A 26823-nucleotide genomic window follows, 5' to 3' on the forward strand; every position below is an offset into this window, starting at 1 on the left:
CGCCTACCATCAATGTGTGAAGCTCCCTAGCCCTTGGGGAATAGTCAAGATCGATAGTGATCAGCAGGAGGCTAAGGATTGTTACACCTCATCAATGAAACCAGCCTCGAAATCAAGGGAGCAATAGCAATTAAAGTATCCTCCAAGGGATGTCTTGGAGGCAAGAGAGCAGGATGTGGACGAAATCCTCATGGATCCTGATGATCCTGAATCCAAAATCTATATCGGATCAGGGATCCTTGGCAAGATGAAAGAAGACCTTGTATCCTTCCTCAAAAGAAGAAAATCTACCTTTGCATGGAAACATGAGGATATGGCAGGTATATCTAAGGATATTATCACTCATAAACTTGGCATTGACAGGTCATTCAAACCAATCCATCAAAAAAGGAGGAAGTTTGCACCAGAAAGGAATGCCATTATCCAGGAAGAGGTAGAGAGATTGCTACGAGCAGGTATGATTAGAGAAGTAAAATATCCAAGATGGCTGGCCAATGTGGTTGTTGTTCAAAAGAAAAATGGAAAGTGGAGGGTATGTGTCGATTTCACTGATTTAAATAAGGCATGTCCCAAGGATCCTTTCCCATTACCCCACATTGACTCCATGGTGGATGCAACGGCGGGTCATGAACTGTTAACCTTTATGGATGCTTCATCTGGATTCCAACAAATTCAGATGGAACCATCTGACCAAGAGGATACGGCATTTATGACCCCAACCGGTTTATATTGTTATATTGCTATGTCGTTTGGATTAAGGAATGCAGGTGCAACATAACAAAGACTGGTGAATATGATGTTCAAAGATCAGATTGGACAGACTATGGAAGTATACATAGATGATATGGTGGTGAAATCCATAAAAGCTGAGGATCACCTAAGAGACTTGGAGGAAGCATTTGATATCCTTGACAAATATAACATGAAGCTTAACCCTTCAAAATGTCACTTTGGTGTTAAAGCAGGTAAATTCTTAGGATATATCGTAACCAAAAGGGGCATTGAAGCAAGCCCGGAACAAACCAAAGCATTAGTAAATATTAAATCTCCTGCCAACGCTAAGGATGTGCAAAGGCTAACAGGCAGGATAGCAGCTTTAAACAGATTTATATCCAAATCCTCAGAAAAGTGTAAAGAATTCTATGATATCCTAAGAAAGAACAAGAAATTCGAGTGGACTGAAAAGCATGAGAGTGCTTTACAAGCCCTCAAAGAATACCTATCCTCAGCTCCAGCGTTGATGAAACTAGAAAAAGGAGACGTGTTATCCTTATATCTTGCGGTATCCTCGAAAGCAGTAAGTGCAGTCCTTGTTAAGAATCATGAAGGTACACAATATCCTGTCTATTATGTAAGTAAGAGTTTACTTGATGCTGAATCCAGGTATTCACACCTTGAAAAGCTTATTCTTGCGTTAATTATGGCATCTACTAAGTTAAGACATTATTTTGAAACCCATGTTATTGTTGTTAGAACTAATTTTCCAATTAAGAATGTCCTCAGGAAACCAGAGATGTCCGGAAGGATGGCTAAGTGGGCAGTAAAGCTTAGTGCCCATGATATAAGATATGAGCCTAGAACAGCCATCAAATCTCAAGCATTAGCAGACTTTGTGGCTGATTTCAGTAGTGATTTACAAAAGGAAGCCGAATTGGAAGTCTAGCAGCTGGATGAGACCAAGGATCCTTGGATACTACATACTGATGGATCCTCAAATGTTAAAGGCACGGGACTTGGTATACTACTAAAATCGCCATAGGGGGACATAATACCCCACTCCATAGCTTGCGAGTTCCAAGCCACTAACAATGAGGCTGAATATGAAGCGTTGATTGCTGGTTTGCAAATTGCTAAGCATATGGGGATCAGGTATCTTGAGGTATACGTGGATTGATTGTTAATCACTAATCACTTTAATGGATCCTATGCTGTTAAAGGTGAAAAACTAACCAAATATTTAAAGATAGTCAAAGAATTGGCACTCTCCTTTGTTTTCTTTAGTTTGACACAGGTACCAAGGGAAGAAAATACAGAAGCTGATGCATTGGCTAATCTTGGATCATCCTTGAAGATCCCAGAGGATATAAGTATCCCCATCATCCATATCCTGACCCCTGCTATTGAAAATCATGTGACCATGGAAATAGAAGAGGATTCTGCAATGATCCCTAGTGAGGATACTCAATCCTATCCAGGATCATGGATCTCACCAATCATGAGATACTTACAACACGGGGAGATTCCTATGGGAGAAAACCCTAGGGCTTTCAGAATTAAGGTATCTCAATTCACAATCTTAAATAATATGTTGTATAAGCGATCTCTTGCAGGACCATATTTGAGATGTATCGAGGATCCTGAAGTTCAAGAAGTTTTAAAAGACTTCCACGAAGGAGATTGCGGAAACCACACTGGGGGCAGGGCATTGTTCTCAAGGATCTTAAGGACAGGATACTACTGGCCAACTATGAAAAGGGATGATGTGGAGTATGCTAAGAAGTGTGATCCTTGTCAAAGACACAGCAATATCCTTCACCAACCGGCTGAATTCCTACATCCTATACCCTCCTCTTGGCTATATATGAGATGGGGGATGGATATAGTTGGCAAGCTCCCTAAGGCACCTGGTGGAAAAGTGTTCATGCTGGCTATGACTGATTACTTCTCCAAATGGATAGAGGCTGAAGCCTTTGCCCAAGTCAGAGAAAAGGAAGTTATATCCTTTATTAAAAGAAATATTATAACTAGATTTGGCATTCCTTCTGAAATTATATGTGATAATTGTTAGGGCTGGATTTTTATGACCTATGATCCTTACATGTGATCCTAACAAGTGATCCTTGTTTCTTTGGCATATAGTGATCCTCAGAGGAGCTCCAGGATCAGGATCACGGACCGTTCTAGGGATCCTCATACTAACAGTTGTACTCCCTGGATTTAATGTTATCTTGCAGGAATTTCGAGTAGGATCCGCTCTTAGCAACGTAAACAAGGAACTCGTCTTTACAACTTTGGCATATGCATAATCAAAGATGGACGTTGTGGACGATATGGAAACTCAGCATAATTTAAGGGCGATAATTTAGGCTAGATTTACTTCTATTCCTAAAGGGGTAACGAGCTAATAGTTAGTTTATTTACCTAAAATACGACCACTCACACTTGTATAAATAGCACTCTTCCACATTCGGAAGACACAACACACTTCCCACACGCTTTGACACACGATGCTATAGTGATCCTTGTACTTAGCTCGTTACCATCCGAAGTTGTAACCTTTATTTATTATATTGAAGTTTGGTGATCGGTAGTTTCCATCACCCGAGGTTTTTTATGCCGGAGATCATTCATTGATCAAGGGCTTTTTCCTCGTATAAATCCTTGTGTCACTTGTGCATTTTACATTTAAGTGATCCTTCACTTTGTTCATCATACCAAGCATCATTCCCCGTTTACATAAAGTTTGGTTGCATTATCTTTAAGTGATTTTTGACCAAAACAGTTTGGCGCCCACCGTGGGGCAATTGGTGCTTCATTCATAAGAAAATTTTCTGTTGGTGATCATTCCGGAAGTGTTGCATGGCTTCATCGTTGAAGAATACTTCCACAGCGATGTCTGCAGTCAATTCATCTAATGGCATTCCACCTTTGCCTCCACCACCAGCTGGATCTCAGAAAAATGCTGAGAAGAGACCAACTCCTATCTCCTCTAAACCATCATCTTCTGCTCTAACTTCTTCTATTCCCAGTACTAGTGATATATTTACTTTGATTTTGCAGATGAGGGATCGTATGCAGCAGCAGGACGAAACTAATGACAGGATCCTCAGGGAAATCAGAGATCTCAAAAGGCAAAAGAAAACGGCAGAGGATCATTCCCCACTGATGCCCAAATCTTTGAATTTTGATACTCCAATGATTACTTCTCAGCCATCGGAGGTCCCAGACATTCAACATATGGGTGGATCAAGAGGAGTGCATTTCGGCCCAGCAACAATTACTCAGGCATCATGATCATATTTCCAACCGGCGGGATCCTACACCCAGCATATGGGATCCTTCATGGGCTAAGGATCCTCCTTCGTTCCAGGATCATCCCAGGTTCAAGGATCCTCCTTTGTTCCAGGATCATCCCAGGTTCAAGGATCCTCCTTTGTTCCAGGATCATCCCAGGTTCAAGGATCCTCCTTCGTTCCAGGATCATCCCAGGTTCAAGGATCCCTTCAGATACCAGGATCCTTGAAGAATTTGCAAACAGGAAGTCTAGATGTCCATCAAGGAGATTTTATTCCAATGCAAACCATTGCTTCCACTGGTCCCTCCATCATCCCAGAATCCCAGCAACATGGATTCACATCCAATGTTCCTAACTTGAACCCGATGGGAGGTAACACTTTTAATAATTCTTATACCACTAACCATGGATTCATGCAGGATACATGTATCAATCATGCTATGGCCAGAGAACTACAAAAACTGAAGGATATGATATCAAGTGTTCCAGGGGTAGTCAAACCTATTCCGGAGATTGCAGATGGAAGCCATAAGGTATCTCGTTTTGCACCACCAATCTGTGATGCTGAGATACCCAAAAGATTCCATATCCCTACTATGAAGCTGTATGATGGTACAACGGATCCTGAGGAACACATAGCACAATACAGGGAAAGGATGGAGATCAATCCAATTCCAGAAAAATTAAAGGAAGCATGCCTATGCAAAGGATTTGGATCCACTCTTACTGGATCAGCTCTTAAATGGCTGCTAAGTCTTCCCCCTTACTCTATTACCTCATTTGCTAATTTAGTTAATTTATTCAATAATCAATTCTCTTGTAGTAGAAAATTTGAAAGATTGACTAGTGATTTATATAGGGTAACTCAGGGTCATAATGAATCATTAAGGGATTATATAACCAAATTCAGTAAAGAATCCTTGGACATTCCCAACTTGGATATGGCCACAGCTGTTGAGGCCTTCAAAATGGGATTGCTTAGGGATTCACTATTCTATGATGATCTTGTTATGACACCATGCAGGAACCTAGATGAAGTAAGAACTCGTGCACTCAGGTTCATCCGGCTAGAGGATGACAAAAGGATCCAGGAAAGACAAGTAGGATCCTCAAAACAAGAAAAGCAAGGATCCTCTTTCAAAAGCAACAGATTCAAATCCTACAATAGGAATGACAACCAGAACGTGCATGCCGTTGACCAAGAAGAGGATGATGAGGATTATCCTCCGATTTCTGAATATTGTTTTTCCGTTGATAATCATGAACTAATCCTTGCAATGCAGAATCTAGGAGAAAAAGCCAGATGGCCCAGAAAAAGTGACAAACCAGCTGGAACTAAAGACAAGTCAAAGTGGTGTGCATACCACGAGGATTTCGGGCATTTAATTGAAGAATGCATCGCATTAAGAAAGGAAATTGGATATCTGCTAAGCAAGGGGCATTTAAAAGAGTTGCTGGGAAGAAAAAAGCAAAGGACTCAGGATCCTGAAAGGATCCCTGAAAAAGCTCCAGCCCCTCCTGCAAATGCACAAGTGATCAACTTTATTTCTGGAGGATCAGACATATGTGGTACATCCTTCTCGGAAGCTAAAAGGCATGCAAAGGAAGCTAAAATGGATAACGGAGAAAGACCTATTCGAACATCAAGTGTATCGGAAGGAAAAGTTATAACCTTCGATGAGGATGATAGAATTAACATCCAGGATCCTCATCATGATAGTCTAGTCATCACTCTCTTTATCTCTAACCATTTTGTCCGCAGGATCCTTATTGACGGAGGAAGCTCAGTAAACATTATCCAGCTTGATGTTCTGAAGAAGATGGGTATCCCTGAATTAGATATCACACCAAGATCCTCCGTACTTGTGGGATTCAGTGGTGAGACTAAGAAAACCCTGGGGGACATCAAACTCCCAATTTATGTGGAAGGATTACATAATTATCAAAAATTTTGTGTTATTGACTGTTTGTCTTGTTGTAATGTTATCCTTGGCAGACCCTGGATACATGATATGAAGGCAGTCCCATCCACCTACCATCAATGTGTGAAGCTCCCTAGCCCGTGGGGAATAATCAAGATCGACAGTGATCAGCAGGAGGCTAAGGATTGTTACACCTCGTCAATGAAACCAGCCTCGACGCCAAGGGAGCAATAGCAATTACAGTATCCTCCAAGGAATGTCTTGGAGGCGAGAGAACAGGATGTGGACGAAATCCTTTTGGATCCTGATGATCCTGAATCAAAAATCTATACCGGATCAGGGATCCTTGGCAAGATGAAAGAAGACATTGTATCCTTCCTCAAAAGAAGAAAGTCTACCTTTGCATGGAAACATGAGGATATGACAGGTATATCTAAGGATATTATAACTCATAAACTTGGCATTGACAGGTCAATCAAACCAATCCACCAAAAAAGGAGGAAGTTTGCACCGGAAAGAAATGCCATTATCCAGGAAGAAGTAGAAAGATTACTTCGAGCAGGTATGATTAGAGAGGTAAAGTATCCAAAATGGCTAGCCAATGTGGTCGTTGTTCAAAAGAAAAACGGAAATTGGAGGGTATGTGTCGATTTCACTGATTTAAATAAGGCATGTCCCAAGGATCCTTTCCCATTACCCCACATTGACTCCATGGTGGATGCAACGGCGGGTCATGAACTGTTAACCTTTATGGATGCATCATCTGGATTCCAACAAATTCAGATGGAACCATCTGACCAAGAGGATACGGCCTTTATGACCCCAACCGGTTTATATTGTTATATTGCTATGCCTTTTGGATTAAGAAATGCAGGTGCAACATATCAAAGACTGGTAAACATGATGTTCAAAGATCAAATTGGACAAACTATGGAAGTATACATAGACGATATGGTTGTAAAATCCAAGAAAGCTGAGGATCACCTAAGGGACTTGGAGGAAGCATTTGATATCCTTGATAATTATAACATGAAGCTTAATCCTTCAAAATGTCACTTTGGTGTTAAAGCAGGCAAATTCTTAGGATATATGGTAACTCAGAGGGGCATTGAAGCAAGGCCGGAACAAATCAAAGCTTTGGTGAATATCAAATCCCTTGCCAACGCTAAGGATGTGGAAAGGCTAACAGGCAGGATAGCAGCTCTAAACAGATTTATATCCAAATCCTCAGAAAGGAAACCAGAGATGTCCGGAAGAATGGCTAAGTGGGCAGTAAAGCTTAGTGCCCATGATATAAGATATGAGCCCAGAACAGCCATCAAATCTCAAGCATTAGCAGACTTTGTGGCTGATTTCAGTAGTGATCTACAAAAGGAAGCCGAATTGGAAGTCCAGCAGCTGGATGAAACTAAGGATCCTTGGATACTACACACTGACGGATCCTCAAATGTCAAAGGCACGGGGCTTGGTATACTACTAAAATCGCCACAGGGGGACATAATACCCCATTCCATAGCTTGTGAGTTCCAAGCCACTAATAATGAGGCTGAATATGAAGCCTTAATCGCTGGCTTACAAATTGCTAAGCATATGGGGAACAGGTATCTTGAGGTATATGTGGATTCATTGTTAATCACTTTAATGGATCCTATGCTGTTAAAGGTGAAAAACTAACCAAATATTTAGAGATAGTCAAAGAATTGGCACTCTCCTTTGTTTCTTTCAGTTTAACACAGGTACCAAGGGAGGAAAATACAGAAGCTGATGCATTGGCCAACCTAGGATCATCTTTGAAGATCCAGAGGATATAAGTATCCCCATCATCCATATCCTGGCTCCTGCTATTGAAAATCAGGCGGCCATGGAAATAGAAGAGGATACTGCAATGATCCCTAGTGAGGATACTCAATCTTATTCAGGATCATGGACCTCACCAATCATAAGATACTTACAACACGGGGAAATTCCTATGGGAGAAAATCCTAGGGCTTTCAGGATTAAGGTATCTCAATTCACAATCCTAAATAATGTGCTATATAAGCGATCTCTTGCAGGACCATATTTAAGATGTATCGAGGATCCTGAAGTTCAAGAAGTGTTAAAAGACTTCCATGAAGGAGATTGTGGAAACCACACTGGGGGCAGGGCATTGTTCTCAAGGATCTTAAGGACAGGATACTACTGGCCAACTATGAAAAGCGATGCTGTGGAGTATGCTAAGAAGTGTGATCCTTGTCAAAGACACAGCAATATCCTTCATCAGCCGGCTGAATTTCTACATCCTATACCATCCTCTTGGCCATTCATGAGATGGGGGATGGATATAGTTGGCAAGCTCCCTAAGGCACCTGGTGGAAAAGTATTCATGCTTGCCATGACGGACTACTTCTCCAAGTGGATAGAGGCTGAAGCTTTTGCCCAAGTCAGAGAAAAGGAAGTCATATCCTTTATTAAGAGAAACATTATAACCAGATTTGGCATTCCTTCTGAAATTGTATGTGATAATGGTTCCCAATTCATTGGGAGCAGGACTACTAACTTTTGTGACAGTTGGGGAATTAAGATGATAACATCAACACCAGTCCATCCACAAGCCAATGGTCAAGCAGAATCATCCAACAAGATCATCATCAACAATCTGAAGAAGAAGCTTGGATCCAAGAAGGGGAAATGGGAAGAGGAATTGCCTTATGTGCTTTGGGCTGATAGGACTACTCCCAAGAATGCTACTGGTCAAACACCCTTCTCTTTAGTATTTGGGGCAGAAGCAGTGATCCCAATAGAAATGGTGGTTCCAACTGCTAGAACAAGTACTCGTGATCCTGAAGAGAATGCCGAAAACTTAGCTCAAGACTTGGATACTATTGAGGAAATCAGGGATCTGGCTAGGATAAGGATGGCCAGCTACCAACAAAGAATGGCTGGTGCTTACAACAAGAATGTCAGGATAAGGAAGTTCCAAGTTGGGGATATGGTGTTAAGGAAAGCATTCCAGAATACCATCAATCCTGCTGATGGGAAATTGGCACCAAAATGGGAAGGCCCTTACTTGATTGAAGCCGAAGCAGGAAAGGGGGCATATAGATTGCTAACCATGGAAGGAAACTTGTTACCAAGAGCCTGGAATGCTGTTCACTTAAAGAAATATTTCATGTAAGCAGGATCCTCCTGGCACATATGATCCTTACATTGAAAGCATCTTCGAAGGATCCTAGTGGTGTCAATACCCTGGTAATGTCCTGATCCTAAACTATTCCACTTTCTTATTTTTACCTAAGGATAAGGATCATGTACCCTTCATCCTCCTCTCACGAAAATTTGAGTTCTGATAGTCCAGGTATCCTCAGCATATCATTGAGAATCTTCAAAAGCATCTCAGATCCTTGGGTTCAACCCCAGCTATCTTTGGGCTTGTCCCCAGTTTTCGCCTGTAGCGCACGATGATCCTGGTATAGTTCACGTCTTTGGGACCAGTACCCACCTTCGGGGCTGATAACCCCATCGTACTGGCTATATCTAGGATCCTACGTATAATGGTAGACGTACCATACATCCGTTCCTAAGGTTTCTAACGTTTTCACGTTAGCTAAGGTTTTGGCATTTTCATGTCACTAAGTTTGGATAGTCGCCAGCAAGGGCCATACTCCAGTTTACATACGATCCTTGGGCTTGTCCCCAGTTATCCTTTGGGCTTGTCCCCAGTGATCCTTTGGGCTCGTCCCCAGTTACCCTTGGGCTTATCCCCAGTGATCCTTTGGGCTCGTCCCCAGTTATCCTTTGGGCTTGTCCCCAGTGATCCTTTGGGCATGTCCCCAGATACTAACCTATCTTTTATATTGGCTTAGTCCCAAGTTATGTTCTATTTTTCAGGTTTTCGAAGTTAAAACAATTAAGGATCCTTAATCGTTATTATCCATTAAAATTTCATTTACGGTTATCCTGATTAAAGGTTAGGATCCTAACTTGGATTCTCAGGTATGATCCTTAACTGTTTTTAATCCTCTTCATTGTTTCTTTATGCTAACCCTTGAAATTTGACAACTAAACTTGTGACCCTTAAAATATGTACTACTTTTTGGGATTTTTCAACTATAGGATATTTGATCAAGGATCATATCCTAAATGTTTTCAATCTGACTTATTTAAAATTACTTATTCAATGAATGTACACCAAAACAATGGGGAATTAAAGGAACAAAAAGGATAATAACACAAGATAAGCGACAAAAGTTTAAGATTTTATTTATAAACGAAAGGATTAACCCTTCAAAGGTTGTCAAAATTACCTACCCCGAGCATCTACCAGCAATACGTGGCCCGTCCGCTGGGGTAGGTAAAGGGTGTCCATGATAATAGGTTCAAAAGTTATGCAGGATATAAAGGCGGCAGGATCACAATGGCTTCATCCCCCAAACAGAGGATCCCTCCATCATGTGTAATCCTACCTATTGTCTGAAGGATCCTGGATCCTCAACCCTAAACCTATTGTTCGAAGTTACATACCATAATTGTTTAAAAAACATCAACAAACAAAAAAAAAATTTGGGCTCCGGCTATGTCTAGAAGTTTCCTTCATCGCCCAATCCTGCAGCTCAAGCCTTCGCTGCATCATCACCACCAGCTCCACTTGCCTCTCCACCCTGATCCTTGCCAGCATCACCACCTTCAAGCATTGGGATCTCCTCAGCCTCCTCATCATCCTCCAACTCTGGCAGCCTCGCCTTCCAGCCCTCAACGTCCCATGTGCTCTTGTCGAAGGAAGGATCCTGAGCCTCCGCAGCCATCTGCAGCTGGATCTTATACATGGTTATCGCAGCAGAGACCTTGGCATCCTGGGTGATATCATGCTTCTCATAATCAAAATTGATCAGCATCCTGGCAGCATTATCCTTGGTAGCCCGAAGCTCCTTCTCAAGATCAGCTATCTTGAGATCCTTCAGCACACCCATCTGTTGGAGGTCAGCGATTTGGCGGTCTTGATCCTCAACATGACCAATATAAGTTTCTATTTCAGCAAATTTCTGCAAAAAGGGAAAAGGGTAAGTTCAGGACCAGGTGATCCTCAAACAAGCAGGATATACAAGCAGGGGCAGTGATCCTTACCTCGTTGACGTAATCAAGAAACTGTTGGCGGAGCAGGGGGAATCCTTGAAGATCCTCAGAGGTTTTTCTCTTCTTGCCTCCCTTTCCCCTAGCAGGTGCCCTGGGGACAGAAGTACTCGGGCTGGCAGGATTCTTCTTCCTTGAAGGTTTGACGTTGGTCAGATCATCAACACCAAATTTGGAGGCAGACTTAGAGGATTTTCCAGCACCTACACAACCAAAATAAGATAAGTATTCTAACTAAATTTAAAATCCTACACAGAATTACTTTTTAAATAAGGATACTTACTTGACATTGTGGCAGAGGCAGAGGACACTTCTTGTGAATCTTGGGTGGCAACTTGAAAAGTTCTAATCTCAGGATCAAGCTTCTTGAAGGCCAAAAGTCTCTCTTTTGCAGCAGGAGTCAACTTGAGATGAGCAACAGATATGGCTGCACAAAAAACAAGAAAATATTAGTGATCCTCATTCTAAGGAACAAATCTTGTGGTGATCCTTCCAGGATCCTCTATCCTACCATGAGTGGCCCACTCTTCGGGCAGATCCTTCCCAACAGGGATGGTATCTCTCCTAACAAAAAAGAAACGTCGCTTCCAGTTCGTGTCGTTCTTGGTAACTTTGAAGACAGGGTGATCCTCCCCAGCTTTTCGCTTAAACAAATAGCGATGGGATCCGAAAGTAGTAAGATCATACATCTCAGCCAGCTCCGCCATACCAAGGTCTATCCCCTCTTGTTCAATGATCCTCTCAAGGGTATATAACACCCTCCAGATCATGGGCATGGCTTGGATATAGCAGATGCCGGTGAGAGAGAAGAAGGATTGAGTGAACTGTGGGAAAGGATACGAATATCCTATCAAGAACGGAGTAACAGGAAAAGCTACCCAAGTATCAGAAATAAAATCACTCAAAGCAGTAGGAGTGAAAGATTTGAAAAGGGTGTTCGCCGGAAAGCAATGACGAATTTTGTCGATCTGAGAGTCGGTAAAACAACACCTCTCAGTGGGAGAATCCTTGATGATCCCCTGACCCTTCAAGGGACTGTTCTTCTTAGGATCCTTGTGCGGGGAGTTCCGGAGCAACATCTTTGCAGAATGATGGAAAGAGATAGAAAAACAGAGTAAGAGAAGGAAGAAAGAAGAAAAGAGATACCTGATTGATCTTCGGACGAGAATATAAAGGGGGTCTCTCTTGAATTTAAATGCAAATTGATCCTATCTCTAACTCCTATTTATAATGATGATTTGCAGGGCTGTCACTTCTGTGACGTAAGGTTTGCAACGGCTAGTCCGTCTCCAACGGCTAGTTATCCGTTACTTTGTTGCGGATAAGATCAACAAAATACAACTCGTTTATTTACAATATTACTCCTTATATTTTGGGGGCAATTGTTAGGGCTGGATTTTTATGACTTATGATCCTTACATGTGATCCTAACCAGTGATCCTTGATTCTTTGGCAGATAGTGATCCTCAGAAGAGTTCCAGGATCAGGATCACGGACCGTTCTAGGGATCCTCATACTAACAGTTGTACTCCCTGGATTTAACGTTATCTTGCAGGAATTTTGAGTAGGATCCGCTCTTAGCAACGTAAACAAGGAACTCGTCTTTACAACTTTGGCATATGCATAATCAAAGATGGACGTTGTGGACGATATGGAAACTCAGCATAATTTAAGGGCGATAATTTAGGCTAGATTTACTTCTATTCCTAAAGGGGTAACGAGCTAATAGTTAGTTTATTTACCTAAAATACGACCACTCACACTTGTATAAATAGCACTCTTCCACATGCGGAAGAAACAACACACTTCCCACACGCTTTGACACACGATACTATAGTGATCCTTGTACTTAGCTCGTTACCATCCGAAGTTGTAACCTTTATTTATTATATTGAAGTTTGGTGATCGGTAGTTTCCATCACCTGAGGTTTTTTATGCCGGAGATCATTCATTGATCAAGGGCTTTTTCCTCGTATAAATCCTTGTGTCACTTGTGCATTTTACATTTAAGTGATCCTTCACTTTGTTCATCATACCAAGTGTTTTGGTCAAAAATCACACAAGGATAATGTAACCAAACTTTATGTAAACGGGGTATGATGCTTGGTTAATTATGAAAGTAAAGGATCACTTCTGTGATAAAGATGCAAAGACACAATGATTTATACGAGGAAAAAGCCCTTGATCAATGTATGATCTCTGGCATAAAAAACCTCGGGTGATGGCAACTACCGATCACCAACTTCAATATAAGAAAAATATAGTTACAACTTTGGATGATAATGAGCTGAGTACAAGGATCACTATTGTTTCGAGTGTCTAAGTATGTGAGAGTTGCGTTGTATGTCGTGTGTCCTCTTCCAAATGATGGAGAGTGGTATTTATACAAGTGTAGGTGACCTATTTTAGGTAAAAGGACTAATTATCAGCTCATTACCCCTTTAGAAATAAAAGACAATCTAGCCTAAATTGCCGCCCATAAATCAAGCCATGTTTCCATATCCTGTGCAACGCCTATCTTCGATTAAGCTCTTGCCATAATTGTGAAGACGCGTCCCTTGATCATGTTGCTTAGAGCGTATCCTGCTAGATATTCCTGCAAAAATAACATTGCATTAAGCGAAGATGATCATTAGTATGAGGATCCTATAATGTCCCATGATCCTGATCCTGAAGTCCTGCTGAGGATCACTGTCTGCCAAAGAAACAAGGATCACTGGTTAGGATCACGTGTAAGGATCACCTATAATAAAAATCCAGCCCTAACAATTGCCCCCAAAATATAAGGAGTTTATTGTAAATTGACGAGTTGTATTTTGTTTTGATCTTATCTCCAACGGATAACTCCGAATAACTAGCCGTTAATATTGAACTAGCCGTTGCGATCATTACGTCATGGATGTGACAATCCCTGCAAATCATGATTATAAATAGGAGATAGGGTTAGGATCACTCTGCATTCGAGATATCTTCCCTTTATAATCGCTACCGAAGACTGATCAGGTATCCTCTTCTTCTCTCTTTCCTTTCTTCCTTCTCTTTGCTCTGTTTTTTCTGCTTTTATTCTGTTTCTGTTCTGTCACAAGCATGTTGCTCCGGAATTCTCCACACAAGGATTCCAAGAAGAGTAGTCCCCTAAAAAGCCAAGGGATCATCAAGGATTCTCCTACGGAGAGGTGTTGCTTTACTGACGCTCACGTAGACAGAATTCGTCATTGCTTTCCGGTGAACGCAGTTTTCAAATCCTTCACACCTACCGCTTTGAGCGACTTTGTTTCAGACGTCTGGGTGGCTTTTCCTGCTACTCCGTTTACCATAGGGTACTCGTATCCTTTTCCATCCTTCACCCAATCTTTCTTTTCCTTAACCGGCATCTCCTATATCCAAGCCATGCCGATGATCTGGAGGGTCCTGTATACCTTCGAGAGGATCATCGAGCAGAAAGGAATTGATTTGGGGATGGCAGAGTTGGCTGCACTTTATGATCTTACCACGTTTGGTTCTTGCCGATATCTGCTAAAACGGAAAGCTGGGGAGGATCACCCTGTCTTCAAGGTTACTAAGAATGACACAAACTGGAAGCGTCGCTTTTTCTTTGTTAGAAGGGATTCCATCCCAGATGGGAAGGATCTGCCCAAGGAATGGGCCACTCATGGTAGGGTAGAGGATCCTGGAAGGATCACTATCAGACTTGTCTCATATGATGAGGATCACTAACGTCTTTTTTATTTTTTGTGCAGCTATATCCATTGCTTATCTTAAGTTAACCCCTGCTGCAAGAGAAAGAGTCTTAGCTTTTAAAAAGCTCAATCCTGAGGTCAGAAGTTTCCAAGTCACCGTCCAAGATTCACAGGAAGTATCCTCCGCATCTGCCACTATGTCGAGTAAGTATCCTTGTTAAAAAGTAAGTTATATGCTAGATTGTTTAATTAGTAAGGGAACTTATCTTGTTTTGATTGTGTAGGTGTTGGGAAGTCTGCCAAATCTGCCAAGTCTGCCTCCAAGTTTGGGATAGATGATCTCACCAACGTCAAGTCTCCGAGGAGAAAGACTTTTGCTGCCAGTCCCTCCGCTTCAGCCCCTAAAGCATCCATTAGGGGTAAGGGAAAGAAGAGGAAGACTTCCGAGGATCTCCAAGGATTTCCCCTGATCCGCCAACAGTTCCTTGACTTTGTCAATGAGGTAGGGATCATTGCCCCTGTGGGTTATCCTTCTCTAATATCCTGCCTTTTTGAGGATCACCTGACCCTTACCTTTTTTTCTCTTTTGCAGAAACTTGCTGAGATTGAGACTTACCTTGGCCACGTCGAGGATCAGGAGAGCCAAATCGCCGACCTTCAACAAATGGGCGTGCTAAAGGATCTCAAGATAGCCGATCTTGAGAAGGAGCTCCGGGCTACCAAGGATGAGGCTGCTCAAAGGCTACTTGACATGGATGGCGAGAAGCAGGAGATCATCCAGGATGCCAAGGTCTTTGCCGCGACTGCTATGTACAAGATACAACTACAAATGGCTGCGGAGGCTCAGGATCCTGCCTTTGACAAGAGCTCATGGGACGTGGAAGGTTGGAAGGCAAGATTGGCGGAGCTGGAGGATGAGGATGAGGAGATCCCTATGCTGGAAGGTGGTGATGCTGAGAAGGATCAGGGTGGAGAAGCTGGTGGTGATGGGGCAGCAAAGGTGTGAGCTGCTGGATTGGGCGATGATGGATATTTCGAGACTAGGCCGGAGCCCAATTTTTTAGGATTGGTAGTGGTTTTTTTGTGGTTGTTGATGGTTTGTGAACAATTGGTCTGTAATCTTTGAACAATAGTTTTTAGGGTAAAGGATCTTGGATCCTTCGAACAATAGGTAGGATTACAAAAGGTGGAGGGATCCTCTGTTTGGGGGATGAAGCCTTTGTGATCCTGCTGCTTTTACTTTCCTGCACCTGCTAAGACCGCATAGACAATGGACACCCTTTGCCAACCCATGTGGACGGGCCACATTTTGCTGGTAGAAACGTGGGTTGGCAATTTTGACAACTTTTTGCAAGGGTTAAAGATCCTTTTGTTAATAATATAACCTTAATCTTTCTGGCTTATCCTGTGTTGTTATCCTTTATTTATCTTTTTAGTTTCCAATTGTTTTTGTAGTATATTTGTTTAAAGTGGCAAGAGTTGAAAATATGTTATCCAAATTTAGGATATGATCCCAGATCAAATATCCTGATATTGAAAATTTTCAAAGTACTTTAGTTCAAGGATCATAGGTTTGGTTGTCAAAGTATAAGGGTCGGTTAGGATAATGAGTATAATCAAAATAGTCAAGGATCATACCTGAGGATCCAAGTTAGGATCCTAACCTTCAATCGAGACAATCGTAGATAAGATTTTGATGGATAATAAGGATTAAGGATCCTTATGTGTTTTACCTTTGACAATCCTGAAAAACGAAGCACAACTTGGGACTAAGCCAATGTAAGAAATAAATTAGTAACTGGGGACATGCCCAAAGGATAACTGAGAATGATCCCGGAGGATCACTGGGGACGAGCCCAAAGGATAACTGGGGACAAGCCCAAAGGATCGTATGTAAACTGGAGTATGGCCCTTACTGGCGACTATCCAAACTTAGTGACATGAAAATGTCAAAACCTTAGCTAACGTGAAAACGTTAGAAACCTTAGGAACGGATGTATGGTACGTCTACCATTATACGGAGGATCCTGGGTATAGCCAGTACGATGAGGTTGTCAGCCCCGGAAGTGGGTACTGGTCCCAAAGACGTGAACTATATCAGGATCATCGTGCGCTGCTGGCGGAAACTGGGGATAATCCCAAGGATAACTGGGGACAAGCCCAAGGATCTGCGTTGCTCTTGAAGATCTTTTGACGATATGCTGAAGATACCTGAACTATCATAACTCAAATGGTTCGTGAGAAGAGGATGAAGGATACAGGATCCTTATCCTTTGGTAAAAAGTAAGAAAATGTAATAGTTTCTAGGATAAGCATATTACCGGAGTAAGGATCACTGATATCACCGGGATCCTTCAAGGATACTTTAATGTAAGGATCACATGCGTGAAGGATCATGTTCACATGAAATATTTCTTTAAGTGAACAGCATTCCAGGCTCTTGGTAACAAGTTTCCTTCCATGGTTAGCAACCTGTATGCCCCCTTTCCTGCTTCAGCTTCAATCAAGTAGGGACCTTCCCATTTTGGTGCTAACTTCCCGTCAGCAGGATTGATAGTATTTTGGAATGCTTTTCTCAATACCATATCTCCGACTTGGAACTTCCTTATCCTAACATTTTTGTTGTAGGCACCAGCCATTCTTTGTTGGTAGCTAGCCATCCTTACCCTAGCCAGATCCCTGATTTCCTCAATAGTATCCAAATCCTGAGCCAGGATTGCAGCATTTTCTTCAGGATCACGAGCACTTGTTCTAGCAGTTGGGATCACCATCTCTGTTGGGATCACTGCTTCTGCCCCAAATACTAAAGAAAAAGGTGTTTGACCAGTGGCATTCTTGGGAGTTGTTCTATCAGCCCATAGCACATAAGGTAACTCCTCTGCCCATTTCCCCTTCTTGGATCCTAGCTTCTTCTTCAGATTGTTGATGATGATCTTGTTGGATGATTCTGCTTGACCATTGGCTTGTGGATGAACTGGTGTTGATGTTATCATCTTGATTCCCCAACTGTCACAAAAGTTAGTGGTTCTGCTTCCAATGAATTGGGAGCCATTATCACATACAATTTCAGAGGGAATGCCAAATCTAGTTATAATATTTCTTTTGATGAAGGATATGACTTCCTTTTCTCTGACTTGGGCGAAGGCTTCAGCTTCTATCCACTTAGAAAAATAGTCAGTCATGGCAAGCATAAATACTTTTCCACCAGGTGCTTTAGGGAGCTTGCCAACTATATCCATTCCCCATCTCATGAATGGCCAAGAGGATGGTATGGGGTGTAGTAATTCAGCTGGTTGATGAAGGATATTGCTGTGTCTTTGACAAGGATCACATTTCCTAGCATATTCTACAGCATCCCTTTTCATGGTTGGCCAGTAGTATCCTGTTCTAAGGATCCTTGAGAATAATGCCCTGCCCCCAGTGTGGTTTCCACAATCTCCTTCATGGAAGTCTCTCAACACTTCTTCAATTTCAGGATCCTCAATACATCTTAAATATGGTCCTGCAAGGGATCGTTTATATAGCACATTATTTAAGATCGTAAATTGAGATACCTTGATCCTGAAAGCTCTAGGATTTTCTCCCATTGGAATCTCTCCGTCTTGCAAGTATTTCATGATTGGTGAGACCCATGATCCTGCATAAGATTGAGCTTCTTCACTAGGGATTACTGCAGTATCCTCTTCTATTTCCATGGCCACTTGACTTTCAATAGCAGGAGCCAGGATGTGGATGATAGGGATACTTATGTCTTCTGGAATTTTTAAGGATGATCCTAAGTTGGCCAATGCATCAGCTTCCGTGTTATCCTCCCTTGGTACCTGTGTTAAGCTGAAAGAAACAAAGGAGAGTGCCAATTCTTTGACTATCTCTAAATATTTGGTTAGTTTTTCACCTTTAACAGCATAGGATCCATTAAAGTGATTGGTGATCAATAATGAGTCTACATATACTTTAAGATATTTTACCCCCATATCCTTAGCAATTTGTAAGCCAGCAATTAAGGCTTCATATTCAGCCTCATTGTTAGTTGCTTGGAACTCACAGGCTATGGAGTGGGGTATTATGTCCCCCTGTGGCGATTTTAGTAGTATCCCGAGCCCTGTGCCCTTAACATTTGAGGATCCATCAGTGTGTAGTATCCAAGGATCCTTGGTCTCATCCAGCTGTTGGACCTCCAATTCTGCTTCTCTTTGTAGATCACTACTGAAATCAGCCACAAAGTCGGCTAAGGCTTGTGATTTAATGGCTGTTCTTGGTTCATATCTTATATCATGGGCACTAAGCTTCACTGCCCACTTAGCCATTCTCCCTGACATCTCCGGTTTCCTGAGGACATTCTTAATTGGAAAATTAGTTTTAACAACAATAGTATGGGTTTCAAAATAATGCCTTAACTTAGTGGATGCCATGATTAATGCAAGAATAAGTTTTTCGAGGTGTGAGTACCTGGATTCGGCATCAAGTAAACTTTTACTTACATAGTAGATAGGATATTGTGTACCTTCATGATCCTTGACAAGGACAGCACTTACAGCGGTTGAGGATACCGCCAAGTATAAGGATAACACATCTCCTTTTTCCGGTTTTGCTAATGCTGGTGCTGAGGACATATATTCTTTAAGAGCTTGTAAAGCGTTCTCATGCTTCTCAGTCCATTCAAACTTCTTATTCTTCCTTAGGATATCGTAGAATTCTTTGCATTTTTCTGAGGATTTCGATATGAACCTGTTCAAAGCTGCTATCCTGCCTGTCAGTCTTTGAACATCCTTGGCATTGGTAGGAGATTTGATATTTACTAATGCTTTGATTTGTTCCGGGCTTGCTTCAATGCCTCTCTGAGTTACCATATATCCTAGGAATTTACCTGCCTTAACACCAAAGTGGCACTTTGAAGGATTAAGCTTCATGTTATATTTATCAAGGATATCAAATGCTTCTTCTAAATCCCTTAGGTGATCCTCAGCTTTCTTTGATTTGACTACCATATCATCTATGTATACTTCCATAGTTTGTACAATTTGATCTTTGAACATCATATTCACCAGACTTTTATATGTTGCACCTGCATTTCTTAATCCGAAAGGCATGGCAATATAACAATACAAACCTGTTGGGGTCATAAAGGCTGTATCCTCTTGGTCAGATGGTTCCATCTGAATTTGTTGGAATCCAGATGATGCATCCATAAAGGTCAACAGTTCATGCCCCGCTGTTGCATCCACCATGGAGTCAATGTGGAGTAATGGGAAAGGATCCTTGGGACATGCCTTATTCAGATCAGTGAAATCGACACATACCCTCCACTTTCCATTTTTCTTTTGGACAACAACCACATTGGCTAACCATTTTGGATACTTTACCTCTCTGATCATACCTGCTCGAAGTAGTCTCTCTACTTCTTCTTGGATAATGGCATTCCTTTCTGGTGCAAACTTCCTCCTTTTTTGATGGATTGGTTTGATAGACCTGTCAATGCCAAGTTTGTGAGTAATAATATCCTTAGATATACCTGTCATATCTTCATGTTTCCAAGCAAAGGTAGATTTTCTTCTTTTGAGGAAGGATATCATGTCTTCTTTCATCTTGCCAAGGATCCCTGATCCGATATAGATTTTTGATTCAAGATCACTAGGATCCAAGAGGATTTCATCCACATCTTGTTCCCTTGCCTCCAAGACATTCCTCGGAGGATACTGTAATTGCTATTGCTCCCTTGGCTTCGAGGTTGGCTTCATAGATGAGGTATAACAATCCTTAGCCTCCTGCTGATCACTGTCGATCTTGATTATCCCCCATGGGCTAGGGAGCTTCACACATTGATGGTAGGTGGATGGGACTGCTTTCATATCATGTATCCAAGGCCTGCCAAGGATAACGTTGCAACAAGATAAACAGTCAATAACACAAAATTTCTGATAATTATGTAATCCTTCCACGTAGATTGGGAGTTTGATGTCCCCCAGAGTTTTCTTCGTTTCTCCACCGAATCCTATAAGCACGGAGGATCTCGGTGTGATGTCTGATTCTGGGATACCCATTTTCTTCAGAACATCAAGCTGGATAATGTTCACTGAGCTCCCTCCATCAATAAGGATCCTGTGGACAAAATGGTTAGAGATAAAGAGAGTGATAACTAAACTATCATGGTGAGGATCCTGAATGTTAATGCGATCATCCTCATCAAATGTTATCATCTTCCCTTCTGAGACACTTGATGTTCTAATAGGCCTTTCACCATTATCCATTTTTGATTCTTTTGCATGTCTTTTGGCCGCCGAGAAGGATGTACCACAGATGTCTGATCCTCCGGATATAAAGTTGATCACTTGTGCATTTGCCGGAGTTGCTGGAGCTTTTTCGGGGATCCTTTCAGGATCCTGAGTCCTTTGCTTTTTTCTTCCCAATAATTCTTTTAGATGCCCCTTGCTTAGCAGGTATCCAATTTCTTTTCTTAAGGCTATGCAATCTTCAGTTAAATGCCCGAAATCCTCATGGTATGCACACCATTTTGACTTGTCTTTAGTCCCGGATGGTTTATCATTCTTCCTGGGCCACCTAGCTTTTTCACCTAGATTCTGCATTGCAAGGATTAGTTCATGATTATCAACGGAAAAACAATATTCTGAGATTGGAGGATATTCTTCATCATCCTCTTCTTGGTCAACAGCATGCACATTCTTGTTCTCATTTCTATGGTAGGATTTGAATTTGTTGTTCTTGAAGGAGGATCCTTGCTTCTCCTGTTTTGAGGATCCTACTTGTCTCTCCTGGATCCTCTTGTCATCCTCTAGCCGGATGAACCTGAGTGCTCGAGTTCTTACTTCATCTAGATTCCTGCATGGTGTCATAACAAGATCATCATAGAATAATGAATCCTTAAGCAGTCCCATCTTGAAGGCTTCAACAGCCGTAGCCATATCCAAGTTGGGAATGTCCAAGGATTCTTTACTAAATTTAGTTATATAATCCCTTAATGATTCATTATGATTTTGAGTTATCCTGTACAAATCACTAGTTAATTTTTCAAATTTTCTGCTACAAGAGAATTGGTTATTGAATAAATTAACTAAATTAGCAAATGAAGTAGTAGAGTAGGGGGGGAAGACTTAGCAGCCACTTAAGAGCTGATCCAGTAAGAGTAGATCCAAATCCTTTACATAGGCATGCTTCCTTCAACTTTTCTGGGATAGGATTGATCTCCATCCTCTCCCTGTATTGTGCTATATGCTCCTCTGGATCCGTTGTGCCATCATACAGCTTCATGGTAGGGATATGGAACCTTTTGGGTACCTCTGCATCACAAATTGGTGGTGCAAAGCGAGATACTTTGTGGCTCCCATCTGCAATCTCTGGGATAGGCTTGACTACCCCTGGAACACTTGAGATCATCTCTTTTAGCTTCTGCAACTCCCTGGCCATAGCATGATTGGTACCTGTATCCTGCATGAATCCATGGTTAGTGGTAGGATAATTATTTAAAGTGTTACCTCCCATTGGGTTCAAGTTAGGGAACCCATATTGCTGGGATTCTGGAACAACGGAGGGACCAGTGGAAGCAATGGTCTGCATTGGAATGAAGTCCCCTTGATGGACATCTAGACTTCCTGTTTGCAAACTTTTTAGGGATCCTGGTATCTGGAAGGATCCTGGTGTCTGGGATGATCCTGGAACGAAGGAGGATCCTTGAACCTGGGATGATCCTTGAACAAAGGAGGATCCTTGGCCCTGGAATGATCCTGGAACAAGGTAGGATCCTTGAAACTGCTGTGCCCCCGGATAGGCTCCTGAATTCATGAAGGATCCCATGTACTGAGGATAGGATCCTACTGGCTGAAAATGTGAGCCTGATGTCTGAGTCATTGCTGCCGACTTGAGATGTGATCCTCTTGACTCCCCTATGATTTGCACGTCCGGGATCCCTGATGGCTGGGAAGTGATCATTGGAGTATCGAAGCTCAAGGATTTGGGCATCAGTGGGGAATGATCCTCTGCCGCTTTCTTTTGTCTTTTGAGGTCTCCAATTTCCCTGAGGATCCTGTCATTAGTCTCATCCTGCCGCTGCATACGATCCTTCATCTGCAAAATTAAAGCAAATACATCACTAGTACTGGGAATAGAAGAATTCATAGCAGAAGAAGATAGAGGTTTAGAGAAAGTGGGAGTTGATCTCTTCTCAGTATTTTTCTGAGATCCTGCCGGTGGAGGAGGCAAAGTGGTCTGTGATGAGGTGACTGCAGACATCGCCGTGGACGTGTTCTTCAATGATGAAGCCATGTAACTCTTTGAAATGATTTCGAACAAAAGATTTTCTTATGAATGAAGCACCAATGGCCCCACGGTGGGCGCCAAACTGTTTTGGTCAAAAATCACACAAGGATAATGTAACCAAACTTTATGTAAACGGGGTATGATGCTTGGTTAATTATGAAAGTAAAGGATCACTTCTGTGATAAAGATGCAAAGACACAATGATTTATACGAGGAAAAAGCCCTTGATCAATGTATGATCTCCGGCATAAAAAACCTCGGGTGATGGCAACTATCGATCACCAACTTCAATATAAGAAAAATATAGTTACAACTTTGGATGATAATGAGCTGAGTACAAGGATCACTATTGTTTCGAGTGTCTAAGTGTGTGAGAGTTGCGTTGTATGTCGTGTGTCCTCTTCCAAATGATGGAGAGTGGTATTTATACAAGTGTAGGTGACCTATTTTAGGTAAAAGGACTAATTATCAGCTCATTACCCCTTTAGAAATAAAAGACAATCTAGCCTAAATTGCCGCCCATAAATCAAGCCATGTTTCCATATCCTGTGCAACGCCTATCTTCGATTAAGCTCTTGCCATAATTGTGAAGATGCGTCCCTTGATCATGTTGCTTAGAGCGTATCCTGCTAGATATTCCTGCAAAAATAACATTGCATTAAGCGAAGATGATCATTAGTATAAGGATCCTATAATGTCCCATGATCCTGATCCTGAAGTCCTACTGAGGATCACTGTCTGCCAAAGAAACAAGGATCACTGGTTAGGATCACGTGTAAGGATCACCTATAATAAAAATCCAGTCCTAACACCAAGCATCATTCCCCGTTTACATAAAGTTTGGTTGCATTATCTTTAAGTGATTTTTGACCAAAACACGATACTATAGTGATCCTTGTACCTAGCTCGTTACCATCCGAAGTTGTAACCATTATTTGTTATATTGAAGTTTGGTGATCGGTAGTTTCCATCACCCGAGGTTTTTATGCCGGAGATCATTCATTGATCAAGGGCTTTTTCCTCGTATAAATCCTTGTGTCACTTGTGCATTTTACATTTGAGTGATCCTTCACTTTGTTCATCATACCAAGCATCATTCCCCGTTTACATAAAGTTTGGTTGCATTATCTTTAAGTGATTTTTGACCAAAACAGTTTGGCGCCGACCGTGGGGCAATTGGTGCTTCATTCATAAGAAAATTTTTCTGTTGGTGATCATTCCGGAAGTGTAGCATGGCTTCATCGTTGAAGAATACTTCCACAACGATGTCTGCAGTCAATTCATCTAATGGCATTCCACCTCTGCCTCCACCACCAGCTGGATCTCAGAAAAATGCTGAGAGGAGACCAACTCCTATCTCCTCTAAACCATCATCTTCTGCTCTAACTTCTTCTGTTCCCAGTACTAGTGATATATTTACTTTGATTTTGCAGATGAGGGATCGTATGCAGCAGTAGGATGAAACTAATGACAGGATCCTCAAGGAAATCGGAGATCTCAAAAGGCAAAAGAAAACGGCAGAGGATCATTCCCCACTAATGCCCGAATCTTTGAATTTTGATACTCCGATGATTACTTCTCAGCCATCAGAGGTCCCAGACGTTCAACACATGTGTGGATCAAGAGGAGTGCATTTCGGCCCAGCAGTAGTGACTCAGGCATCAGGATCATATTTCCAACCGGCAGGATCCTATACTCAGCATATGGGATCCTTCATGACCTCAGGATCCTCCTTCGTTCCAGGATTATCCCAGGTTCAAGGATCCTCCTTAGTTCCAGGATCATCCCATATTCAGGGATCCCTTCAGATGCCAGGATCCTTGAAGAATTTGCAAACAGGAAGTCCAGATGTCCATCAAGGAGATTTTATTCCGATGCAGTCCATTGCTTCCACTGGTCCATCAATCATCCCAGAATCCCAGCAATATGGATTCACATCCAATGTTCCTAACTTGAACTCGATGGGAGGTAACACTTTTAATAATTTTCTTACCACTAACCATGGATTCATGCAGGATACAGGTATCAATCATGCTATGGCCAGAGAACTACAAAAACTGAAGGATATGATATCAAGTGTTCCAGGGGTAGTCAAACCTATCCCGGAGATTGCAGATGGAAGCCATAAGGTATCTCTTTTTGCACCACCAATTTGTGATGCTGAGATACCCAAAAGATTCCATATCCCTACTATGAAGCTGTATGATGGTACAACGGATCCTGAGGAACACATAGCACAATACAGGGAGAGGATGGAGATCAATCCTATTCCAGAAAGATTAAAGGAAGCATGCCTGTGCAAGGGATTTGGATCCACTCTTACTGGATCAGCTCTTAAATGGCTACTAAGTCTTCCCCCTTACTCTATTACTTCGTTTGCTAATTTAGTTAACTTATTCAATAATCAATTTTCTTGTAGCAGAAAATTTGAACGATTGACTAGTGATTTATATAGGATAACACAGGGTCATAATGAATCATTAAGGGATTATATAACCAAGTTTAGTAAAGAATCCTTGGACATTCCTAACTTAGATGTGGCCACAGCTGTTGAGGCCTTCAAGATGGGATTGCTTAAGGATTCATTGTTCTATGATGATCTTGTTATGACACCGTGCAGGAACCTAGACGAAGTAAGAACTCGGGCACTCAGGTTCATCCGGCTAGAGGATGACAAGAGGATCCAGGAGAGACAAGTAGGATCCTCAAAACAAGAAAAGCAAGGATCCTCTTTCAAAAGCAACAAATTCAAATCCTATAACAGAACTGACAATCATAATGTGCATGCTGTAGACCAAGAAGAGGATGATGAAGATTATCCTCCAATTTCTGAATACTGTTTTTCCGTTGATAATCATGAACTAATCCTTGCAATGCAGAATCTAGGAGAAAAGGCCAGATGGCCCAGAAAAAATGACAAAACAGCCGCAACTAAAGATAAATCAAAGTGGTGTGCATACCATGAAGATTTTGGGCATTTGACAGAGGAATGCATCGCATTACGAAAGGAAATTGGATATCTGCTGAGCAAGGGGCATTTGAAAGAATTGTTGGGAAGAAAAAAGCAAAGGACTCAGGATCCTGAAAGGATCCCTGAGAAAGCTCCAGCTCCTCCAGTAGATGCACAAGTGATTAACTTTATATCTGGAGGATCAGACATCTGTGGTACATCCTTCTCAGCAGCTAAAAGGCATGCAAAGGAAGCTAAAATGGATAACGGAGAAAGACCTATTTGAACATCAAGTGTCTCGGAAGGAAAAATCATAACCTTTGATGAGGATGATAGAATTAACATCCAGGATCCTCATCATGATAGTTTAGTTATTACTCTTTTTATTTCTAACCATTTTGTCCGTAGGATCCTTATTGACGGAGGAAGCTCAGTAAACATTATCCAGCTTGATGTTCTGAAGAAAATGGGTATCCCTGAATCAGATATTACACCAAGATCCTCCGTGCTTGTAGGATTTAGTGGTGAAACTAAGAAAACCATGGGGGACATTAAACTCCCAATTTATGTGGAAGGATTACATAATTATCAAAAATTTTGTGTTATTGACTGTTTGTCTTGTTGTAATGTTATCCTTGGCAGGCCCTGGATACACGATATGAAGGCAGTCCCGTCCACCTACCATCAGTGTGTGAAGCTTCCTAGCCCATGGGGAATAATCAAGATAGATAGTGATCAACAGGAGGCTAAGGATTGTTACACCTCATCAATGAAACCAGCCTCGAAATCAAGGGAGCAATAGCAATTAAAGTATCCTCCAAGGGGTGTCTTGGAGGCAAGAGAGCAGGATGTGGACGAAATCCTCTTGGATCCTGA

The sequence above is a fragment of the Helianthus annuus genome, chromosome 4 (genome assembly GCF_002127325.2).
Source record: "Helianthus annuus cultivar XRQ/B chromosome 4, HanXRQr2.0-SUNRISE, whole genome shotgun sequence".
NCBI lineage: Eukaryota > Viridiplantae > Streptophyta > Magnoliopsida > Asterales > Asteraceae > Helianthus > Helianthus annuus.